Below are 12,306 nucleotides of genomic sequence, written 5' to 3'. Positions count from 1 at the left end.
ATTCATATTTATAGAATCCCTAAATCCTAGCCTTTTTTTTCACTGATTATCAGCTGCTACCTAACTTATCCTTGTCTGCTGTAACTGTCACAACTTCTAAATATGTCTGTTAAAACATATGCATATTGTATACCTAAACATAATGTTTTGCTACTGTAAATACATTGCTATATTGTTTGTATGTTCATATTGTTATTTTAACTTTTCCTTAGAAAAAAACGGTATGATATTTGTCTAACTTGTAACTACTATGTGGCTTCTCTACCCAGTCCTCTGATGATAAGGGGCATCTGTTTTGCCCAGTCAGACTGTCCTGGTAACAAATGATATAAATAAAGAAAGAAAGAAAACATGCACAAGACAACTTGGCAATGTGGCTGCTTACCCCTTGGCAGTACCTACCATTAGACAGTACCTCCTTTTTCAAGAAGAGACAGGCCAAGGCCAGCCATATCTGTGATCAATTTATGAACATCGATTCAACTATCTAATTCCTTCTTAAAGGAAAATTGCTTGATCTAGAGAGGGAGTTTGTTCCAGAGATGGTGCAGTCATTACTTGACCATCAGTTTCTTCACCATGATTTGTTTATTTGCTTACTCGCTTACTCTGACTTGCTTACACTGGTTTATTTGATTACACTGACGGAATCATCATCTTAACAGAATATATAACAAAAGGAAAAAAGTCACAGCCAAAATCAGAAAGAGCAACTGTCATAATAACAAGAGCTCACTAATAAAACTAAACAGGAAACTAACTGGATTAATTAAATCCAACAAGGCTGATTATGAGGTCAAGATAGCTTCTCAGGCTAAAGACAAGTACAAGCTTTCTATAGCTATGTCAGAAACCTCAAAGGTAATATGCAACAGTGTGCAGAACTTATGTAAATGGTATCATCTTCACTGAGCAGAGTGACATAGTGAATCTGTTGGCTGACCCCTGCCACCCCTAATGAAAGCCCTACCACCATGCCCCCCCAATTATCAGCAGGGAGCAGGTCATAGCGATGTTCACTAAAGCTAGAAACACAGCCTCAATGTAGCCCAGCAATACACCATGTTACCTCCTAAATAGCCTGAAGCATGACCTATCAGGACCACTTTAGTCACTTTTTAACTACAGCCTTAAAAGAGGCTACATATTAAGCAAATGAAGGATGGCAATGTTACTCCCTATAACAAGGGTGGACCATGAACTGACCCTGGAAACTACAGACCCATTAGTCTGACTAGTCTAATTATGCAAAGCCATGGAACAAATTATCATGGAAATGTTCAAGAAGGACATTGGCAACCTACAGACACTGACCCCTCCCAGTTTGGTTTTGTCAAAGGAAAGTCATGCCTACTTAACCTGGCAGGCTTCCTTGATAATATAACCAAGGCAATTGATGAAGAGAAAATAATGCATACCACCCTACCTAGATCTGGCTAAGGCATTCAGCATGATTCCCCTCTCAGGTATTGTGGACAATCTCACCAAACTAAGCATAAATTCCTACACAATTTGCTGAATTGCCAGCTGGTTCACAGACAGAACTCATGAAGTCAGAATTAGTGAGACCACCTCCACCAAGAGGCAGGTCACCAGTGGAGTACTAAAAGGCTCCATTCTAGGTCTACTCCTGTTTGGTATCTACTTCTTGGAGGTCAAGGCATTAGCCTTGAAGGGCCTCTGGCTCACCAAGTTCACAGATGACTGTAAGTTGGGAGCTATCATAAATTCTTACCTTGCCGCATCCTGCAAGAGGGTCTAACCCATTTAAATGACTGGTGCTAAAGCCACAGATTAAATCTCAATGCAAAGAAGTGTATTATAGTGCCTTCTGGGTAAACATCCACCTAGGCAAATTAATGTGTTGATAAGACATTCCTAAGAGCTGACCCAGTGGTTAGAAATGTGTAAACATATGTAGACAGTAATCTAGCCTTTGACCAACACATAGCCAAGGTAGTAAGAAAATCATTCTGTCTCCCAACTTATAAGTAATGGTCATAAGTAATGGTATGGCATCCAGGTCTAAGGAAGTTATAGTCCCACTCTACCCATGTCTTATTAGGCCCATCATTGAGTATAATGCCCTCTTTGGCATGTACTTGATTAGGCATATGCAACAGCTGGAATGTTCACAGATGATCCACACAAGAGAATCCAGGGTATTAACACACTGTCCTATATGATCACCTTAGAGCCTTATACTTGGTCTCCTATAGGTTGTTGAGAAGCAATCTGCGTTTGGCATATAAAATATCCTTAGATCCACCCCTGATGGAACTTCTGAACTTCCTCAAAATGAGCAGCATCAGAAACACTAGATCTGGAGATATGAACTTTGCTTGCAACATAAATAGAACATGGTGGTGAGACAGATATGTGACTCAGAGGATCCCCATTCTCTGGAATAGGCTCCTCATCCATGAGAAGCAGAATCCATTCCTAACACTATTCAAATGTAATCTTGACCATTGCATGTGAAATTGCAAATTCATCCTCGGGCTGGCCTCCGTGTCTCTAATAATAAGATGACACCAGGTAAAATTCCCTAACTAACACTGGATGGGTAATCATAAATTCATCCCCGAGCTGGTCCCATGTCTCTTATAAAAACAGGCCAACAGTAAACATTCCTTATCTAACATTGGATAGGTAATCATAAATTCATCCCTGAGCTGGCCCCGCATCTCTTATAGACAGAGGCTAACAGTAAACATTCCCTATCTAACATTGGATGGGTAATCATAAATCCATTCCTGGGCTGGCCCCCATGTTCCTTATAAACATAGGCCAACAGTAAACATTCCCTAACTAACATACCTTTTTAACAACCTCCAAATAAACATACCCCTCCTACCAAACATACCACCACTAATTAAGATGCACATGTAACAAAGTGACGCAATTGGGTTATGCTGTGTGGTTAGGCTTATAAAAGCCCTGGTGATTATTAGTCTAGTATATACCTAGGAATCTATGAACCAGTAAACCAGGTTCAAATCTCTTTCTCTAGTGTTCACTGGACTGATTGATTTGTGGGGAAATAAAAGTTCTTGGAATGCCAGATCCCTAATGACCTGGAAGGCAAGGCTTAGATCACATCTAAGGAGTCAGCAACTTTTTGGGGCCTCTCCAACTGCTTAACATGTTTAGTAAGATACATCCAGAGGGGCCATTGTATTCTACGATGGGCCTGTTCAGAGCTGGATATAGAGGGGTAGTCACTTCTTTTGATCTAGAGGAAATTGTCTTTGTGATCAGCTGTGCCAGATAGGAGGATTTCCTGACCACAACTGCAACTTGATAATCGAAGGGGAGGGATTTATCTGCCCATGTCCCAAGGTCTCTCACAACATCTTCCTTTTGGAGTGTAACATTTTCTGTACTAGAAGCTGGGTGGGGGGTTTGTTTGCCAAATGCAACAATATTGCATGTTATTAGCAATTAATTTAGCCTGTTTTCAGTGTACCAGGTTATTAACATGTATAAGTTTACTTTGTAGCTTCTGCATATCAGAAAGAGATTTTCAAGTATAACACTCAATTTACGATAGTCAACTAACTTGGTTAACCCAGAATTTATTTATTTTTATTCTGAGATCAGAGAAGTATATGCCAAATAGCAGAGATCCTAGTATGGAACTCTGCGGTACACCACTGGCAACTTTCATGCTCTCCAAGGACATGCCTGCCACCTTTGCAATGTGAATTATATCACTCATCGAATAAGCTACCTATCTAACTACACAGGGATCAATTTGCAATGCATTTTGCTTGTTGATAATGTTGGCATGTGGTATAATATCCAATGCCTTAGTGAGGACAAGGTATGCTGTATGGACAGCCTGACCTCTGTCCATAGCTTGTAGTACCGCGACAAAAAAATTAATAGATTCATTCTACAGGATCTTCCCTTAGCAAAGTCAAACTGCTGAAGGTCAAGTCTTACAAGATTTTTTATATCATAGTTTGGCAGGTATTGGCTTTGCAAATGAATCTTATCAGGTTCATGGGTCTATAATTCCCAGTGTTCATGAAGGAACTGCCCTTTTGTAAAGGCATCACAACTGTTGCATGCCAAACTTCAGGTATAAGGCCAGTGGGTACACTCATATATAATAGCTGTAGGAGCAGCTCTACCAGAGCATGTTTATTGCTGTTTAGCAGGTAATGTCATATATTATCAGGTCACACTGAGGATGTATTTTTTTTGTTTTGGAAAATACTTTTAATAACTGTTCTTTTATGATGATAGGGATGTAGAGGTCCTTAGGTATGTGTGGGCTTTATATATATGTTTTTGTGATAACATTTTCACTGAATTTCTTTGCTAGTTTATTTGCAATATCCACTGGAACAGAGTAAGTAGTAGCGTTTTGAATAAGTTCACAGCAATGTTGGATGTTATTTCATAACTTCCTGATGTAAGTAAAGAAGGATTTGCAGTTATCCTTAGTGTCTGATGCCAGCCTAAGTTCATGGGAAACTTTAGTTTTCTTGTGGTATTTTTCAATACCTCAAATAACCTGTTCATGTTGACCTTGATTTGTGAGTTTTTAGTGTCACTATATATTCTAATGCACTTTTTTCTCTTATTGTATTATTTATACATGGGAATTACCAGGCTGGTTTGCTCCTCCTCTTCCCTTTTGCTCATTTTTGGTAGGGACTGATATATTTATACAGTTTTCAGGGCGAGCATAGTATTTATTTTCATGGCTACTATCCATGTCAACATTTTGGGGGTACAGTCATAATTGAACTTAGAGGACTCATCATAGAATTGTAAGAAGCTTGTATACCTTAAGTCTTTGAATATATGATATTTGGATGTGCTGATTAAGGGAATTTGAAACAGAAGGTTACCAATTTGTTGTCAGACTTGACTGGGAAGCATATACCAGTGGGATAGTGCATATAGCTGCCATATTTGTAAGGACCAGATCAAGAACATTTTGGTCCTCTAGCGGGCTATTTTACTATCTGATTCAGGGAATTCTTGTTTATGAAACTGTAGGCGTTTTTGGCATAGCCTACATCTGAGGTATAGGTCTTCCTGTTAATCAATGGGTAGCTAAAGTCTCCTAGGATGATGGACTTTGTGTATATGCTGTTTAATGTACTTAAGAAATGGATGTGGTTTTTCTGGAGTCAGCAAGGGGGTCCTATAATATGCTGTGATATGATAATCGTTTTTATTTGTAGTGAGGAAAATCTCCCCAACTTTGGTTTTTGGGTCTCTGAGAATCTGTCTTGAGGTTGTGTGGTCTTTAGCAAATATGGAACCACCCCAATTCTTAATGGGCCTAAAGGCATGGTAGGTACAAAACCCTGGTATAGAAAGGTTGATTTCTTCACTTTTAAACCAGGTTTCCATAATAATACACACACAAATGAGCTCCAGATATAGGAGGGCTTCAAGGTCAGGCAATTTGTTATTTAAGACTCCTAGTACTGAGCAACATCACATTGATATTGTCCTGTGCTTTGTTTGTTATGTTTTGATTGCTGGAAGATTCATTAGCTAGACTTTTTCCTAAAAAAAAAAAAAAAAAAAAAAAAAAAAAAAAACAGCAAAGGATTTTGATAGAATGCTGAATCAGTTGCTAAGACAAATGTTTAAATCAACATCTTTTCTTTGTAGTTCGGCATAATTCTTAGTAAATGTAGGATCCATTAGCTGGGCTCCTGCCTAAAAAACTGTACTATGTAGGCAGTAAATGATTTAGCCTGAATGCAGAAACACTAGAAAGAGAGGTTTAAGCTGTCCTTGGCAAAGCAAGTATTGCTGTGCAGCAGTTCATCCCACACTGACATGTATGGGATTCCCTTCCAATGACATAAAATGATATCAGTTAAGAACAGAATTGTTTAAATCAATCACCTTCTCCTTATACTTCAGCATAATGCTTGGTAAAGGTAGGATTCTGCTGAATACCAGAATTTTTCCTGCATTTGTAATGTGCATGGAGAGAAAGGGGATGTCACTCTGCATTGCCCTTAGGTTTTTATGTGTGGGGTCATTTACTCCCACATGGACCACCATTATAACCTAGTCATATTTGTTTATCTTAAGGGTCCTGAGAGCACTTGAGATGTCAGAGATCTTGACACCTGAAAGACAGCTCACTGTCACCTTGTTTTGTCCAGCCTTGTGAGGGGCATTGCTATATCTCTTACTATGGAGTCACCAATCACCAATACATTCTTGTTAGTGGAGGGTTTAAATGTACTTAGTTTGAGGTGAGTTTCTTTCCCAGTGACTCTCACTTATGGATGTAGCAGCAAGTGCTGTATTTTTTAAAGTCTACTCAGATCTGGTCTTTTGTGACCTGGGATGCTTATGTAATTACTTTTTTACCACCTCAGCATATGATAATTGTTCATGCATTTGTATGGAGTGTTGTGAAGGTGTGTGGTGCTCACAAACTGAGGTGTGTGTGTGTGTGTGTGTGTGTGTGTGTGTGTGTGTGTGTGTGTGTGTGTGTGTGTGTGTGTGTGTGTGTGAGACAGTAAAAATTCATATTAGTTAAATATTTGCACCTCTGAATTGTAGTTTGTGATGGGGTAAGTATTAGTTCATTGTGAATGAGGACAACTAAGGGAAAATTCCTAAATGTTGGTTTACTATTAAGATTTTTAATAATTCCATGTAGAAAATGTAGGCCATATACATTATATTCTAATTAACATCCAAACATTCCTATGAGAAACCACTGGAGCCACAACTTATTTATAGTTTTTGAGGGGGATTCAGTAAAGCCTACATGGTCATTTTTAATGTTTGTGCTTCATGGCACAATACGTACAAGGCCACAAATATATTTAGATTCAGTATTTCGTGTAGAGGCGTGCCCTCATGCGCAAACACGGAAACTTCCATGGCATGCTAATTACAGCATAAGTACATGAACAGTATGCTAAAGAAGCAAATCAACACAGTGGAGCGATTCAACAAGCTGTAAAACAACCGTGTGGACTCCATGCTCATGACACCCATGTATTCAAAAACTTTCCAAATACAGCCACAGAAAGGAATCTATACGGAAACAAGAGCATGCAGAAGTCCCTAGATTCATATAGAACTGGCCATAATATGTAACACCACATACATTATGACATTATTAGAAATGGTGGATGGTAGAAAATTAGATTAACAATAGCAACAATTCCTTGTTAACTGCCATGACATAAATGCAGCTTTACACCCCCACCCCCAGATGAAGAATATACTCATAACTTATGCAGAATAAAAGTCTAAACCCCATGAAACAGACTAATCATATTGCCATGTAAACATATGCAGTATGTAACTGATTGAATACAGTCAAGGTTTATCAAAAACTGTATTCCTCTGTGCAGATACATAGCAAAGGAATACCCTCCCTTGTGTTTACAACATTGGGCTCCCCTGCAGTTTCCTTGCCTACACAGTTACCAGCCATGTAGATTCAGGGATGTCAGCATGGTGAAGATGCAAATGAGTTCAAAACTCATTAGAATTGTTGAGTCGAGAAAAAATAGTAACTGTGTAGGGATGTTCACATCGTGTAGGCATGTCTACAGTGTTTGTTTTCAATGGATGTTAACAGTGAATTATGACATCAGGGGTGTGTGTCAGGTTACACTTACAGAGACGTACATGTAGGTCTGTGAAGGGTAAAAGTGCATGCAAGCAGTATACAATTCACAAGTTGTGCCTCATCCTCTGAATTTTGTTTTAAAATGTGTTGTCTCCATCCACTTTAAGTAATTATTTTTTTTTTTGTCAATGTTTGAGTGATGCTACTCTTAGCGCACCCACAGGAAATGGAGGAATAAATGGCCGGTTTTACTGTGCTTCTCATGCAACTATTCCTGTGGCAGCATGTGGATGTGTAGGGCTAGAGTATTTATCTATGTATTGCCCATTTATTATCAAAATTATGACTGTGGGTATGCTGCATACTATATTTATGCAAGTCTGTTTCTGCTATCTGGACTGCCATGGCCTCCCCATTTGACTAACACAGTTACACAAGTGCCTGTATATCAAATAACCTATAAGTCACATTGCTTGCCACTGTTGCACACTGCTTACTATCGCACAAACATGTTGCCCACTAGTGTGCACCCTCGAGTACCATGTTTGCGTGATGGTAAACAATGAGCAACATTTTCAAATGATGCAAAATCAAAAAGTGCACACTCTCAGTAAGTGCAATATCTGCAGTTGGGAGAAAAACATCATTCTACATCGGTCTTGATCTGTAGTAGACATGGTGTGCATTCATAAAGACGTTTTGAGATTCAGTGCTCAAAGATGGGGTGTCTGGCCTTTCAAAGTGTTTGTTGGACTCCTGGTGAATGAACATGGGTTCAGGCTATTGCAGAAGGATTACTGTGGCTCAGATTACAAGTCAGAGGCATGGAACAGTTTTGCCCAGGCTTCTGGCAGTGCTACTGGTATCCCCTGCACTGGTGATTAATGTAGGAATCGCTACAGAGACCTCCGGATGAGGAAGAGGGATACCCTTGAACATTGGATTTGGGAATGTAGTACTGGGGGCCCCCCACAGATGTGTAAGTGTCACTTACAGAGACAACTTGTAAGAGTTAAAAGCTGAATATAGTCAGGATTGGTATTCACAATTGTATTCTGTTTTGTTCTCTTTTTCCGCAGTTGTCACAGAATGAGAACTGAATGTGCAAACCCATGCTGCTAGATTGGCTCGGATGTGAGAAGCATGTGGTATGTGTGCATCCAAACAGTACTGTTATTGTAGCATTAAAAGTAAAGTCACCTTTATTGGTTTATTATACAGTTGTATCAAATTGAGCATGCATCTCTTCACTGTAACAGGAAAGTATGCATGCATTAATTTGTAGGCCAAAGTAACAGTACAATATTAGAGAGTCATCAGAGGTTGTGGGTTCACACTTCCTAACTATACAATACTGATAAGTTTTCATCGGCATTGCAATGTAACTTCAGACCTCTATACCAGTGGCACAAAGGGCCTGCTGTAAAATGTAATCAGCATAATTGGAACACATATGCACAATATATGCACACATCAAGGATTGGTTGCTGCAGTCTGTACTGTAGTGTGCATCTGTTATGAACTGGGTAGTCTTAAAAATAATAAAGAAATGTGTTAGGAGTTTGTAGTGTTAAAAGTAAGGGTAACAGAACAGAGTTAAATAATTGTATAATTGCTTTGTATGTCACTTATGAAGTTACTAATGTTCTCTCCTTTTTTTTTTCCTCACCTGCACATTCATATTAGAGGTTTTGCAGCCAGCAACATTGGTGTGAGCTGCAAAACCTTGCTGTGTGATGAGCAACATTGTGCACGTGAAAACAATCCATGTAGGCTCTGCATGAAACCTACACGGAGTTTATTGAATCCTGGGGTATGACTTTTATTGCCAAAACTCAACTTCAATTTTTCACTTTTTATGATGCTCTCATTTTAGATCTTATCATCATAAAAAGTGAAAAGTTGAAGAAGAATTTTGGCAATAATAGACAAAAAGTATGAATAAGTTTTGGCTCCAGTGGTTCCTCATAGGAATGTTTGGTTGTTAATTGGAATATAATTTATATGGAATTTTATCAGACATATTATTGGAAATGGCTTCCTTCACCTAAGCATTCAGTACTAAGTTGGCAGACGTGGGGACTACTGTACAGCCCAGTAATCTAAAATGCATTGATGACCTGTTTTATATTTGACAAGAGGATGCGGATACCCTTAATGAGTTAATAACCCGTAAATAATAAGTTTTCAGGGAACTGTGAAATAAAGTATTAGCTTTCTAGATATGAGAGTTTAGTTCAACAGAGTTACAGAGAAACTGACATTTAAAATTTACAGAAAACCGATATTTTCTAACACCTATTTACATGCAAGAGTTGCCAACCCACAAATTTAAAATGATTCATCTTTGCAGATTCACTTCTAAAGGTGACATATTTTACTTAGATCTAGTCCTCAACGGAGTCTTTAGTTGGTAGTTTAGATTTTCTTTGACACTCAGACTACAGGACTGGAGCTTTTTGGTTTAACATTGTATTCTAATGCAGTTGATGTGTATATTCCAGCAATTATATGATTTCTCCACTTCAGTAACTCACAATATCAGAACATGAATAACAAAACATTTAAAATTAATAATTTAGTTCTGAATGGATTTCTAATTAAAGCAGAAGAAGAAAAAGAAACAATGTAGGTATTAGATATGACCCTGCTGTACAGAATAGAAATTCCACTGGTCACTCCAAAGCTTGCATACATTACCCTGTACAGAAAGCATCTACCTTACACGGCACAGCATGTGTTACACTGAACACTCTACCAGTATGTACCAATTAAATGCTGCTACAGTATATCAGCCATAAAACTGGTTTTCAGGAAAGCTTGCAGAGATTATTTCTGTATGTCTGAGGTTGCAAGGGACAATAAAATGAGTAACAATGGCCTGCGTGCATGCAGTTCTGGCCACAGCACGAATGCAGTCAATAAGATATGAAGGATGGAAAGCAGTGTCAGTGCGCAATGCCAGCAGTCTTGTATGTCATGCTGTCACCCCACATGTCCTTCCCTGTCTGTCAGTATTCGGTTAATACTCATCTTTTCTGCAGTTGCCAGCTATGGTATTTTTTTTCGTGTGTCATTCATCCACATCCATATATTGGTCCATTTCTCATAAGCATGGAAATAATAATCACTGGATACCAAGTCCTGTAATAAGTCCAGAAAGTCAAAAGATGGTACAAGGCTAGTTCAAGACAGTGGCCCAAGGACATCAACTATCTCTGTATTATAAGTCAATATTTTACTGTTTACACCTTGCATGAATCCAGACCATACTTTTCTTACTTGCAGTTAATAAGATTGGGATTTATTAAGGTCTCTATAGTTCTGTATTATAAATACTGGCTATTATTGTCTCCATAACTCTGTGTTATAAATACTGGCCATTAAGGTCTCCATAGCCCTGTGTTATAAATATTGGCCATTAAAGTCTCCATAGCTCTGTGTTATAATTACTGGTCCTTGAGGTCTCCATAGCTCTGTGTTATAAATACTGGCCATTAATGTCTCCATAGCTCTGTGTTATAATTACTGGTCCTTGAGGTCTCCATAGCTCTGTTTTATAAATACTGGCCATTAAAGTCTCCATAGCTCTGTGTTATAATTACTGGTCCTTGAGGTCTCCATAGCTGTGTGTTATAATTACTGGCCATTAAGGTCTCCATAGCTCTGTGTTATAACTAGTGGTTGTAAAGATCTCCATAACTCTGTGTTATTCAGGTCACAGCAGTTTGTCTAATCCAGTGTTATTTGGAATGCTGACAATTATTTTACATCTGTAGCATCTAGCAAAGTTTGAAGCACAATAATTTTTACTGTAAAAGTAAATTATGATGTGTAAATAATCTATAACATAAAGTGGTGTTTGGGGCCAATAATTGTATATATTGTTCTATAAATATTTCCAAAGTAAATGTAGTGTCTTTCAGCTTTTCCCAGTTAGGGGTCACCACAGCAGATCACCGGTCCACTTATGACTGGCAGTGGATTTTTTTATGGTGTTGAGTTGCCAGCCCTGCGCCCAACCTTCCAAGAAGACACACCCACTCACACACGCACCTACCTGTATGTTTTTAAATTTCACTCGACCATGGGGAGGACATGCAGACTCTGCACAGAATGCGCTCCAGCCAAGAATCGAACCAGAAAGCCTCTTGCTGTGAGGCAACAAAGCTAACTGCTATACCACCGTGGTCATTTCTATAAATATTTCCAAAGTTTCAGCTAATAACCATTTCCTTGCAGTAATACATCTTGATGGTTACTGAAAAGAGATCCTTATGAGTTTTCATCAGTCCTTAAATTAATCATAAAATGTTATACATCAAGCATCAAGCAGTTGTTTAAAATGTTGTCACAGATTCAGCTGATAATTAATCACAACACAGTCTGTTCAGCAAATTTTCAAGTATACTCATGTAATAGCTTCCCTGTGACTGACATTCCTCTCCTTTCATCTCTAGGTTTTATATATCAAAGTCAACTGATTAAAAAAAGCACTGCAGCTCTTTCTTCTACTTGGCACTTTTTGCATTATATTGTGTAAGCCAACCTATATCAGTACTATGTAATTGTCTATCTGCTTAAAGCATGCATGTTTCTTAGGAGATTAAGCACTCTGTTAAGAACTCATTCAACAACATTTTGTAATATCTGGGCGTTATTTCATTTTATACTCCTGGCTTTAAGGGTTAATTATCAGATTTTCTTTTAAGAAAGTGTCTCCT

Source organism: Protopterus annectens, chromosome 6.part0 (assembly GCF_019279795.1).
Source record: "Protopterus annectens isolate FY-2018-M chromosome 6.part0, PAN1.0, whole genome shotgun sequence".
Taxonomy (NCBI): Eukaryota; Metazoa; Chordata; order Ceratodontiformes; family Protopteridae; genus Protopterus; species Protopterus annectens.
The sequence above is the reverse complement of the archived record's forward strand: the minus strand, read 5'-3'. Positions refer to the sequence as shown.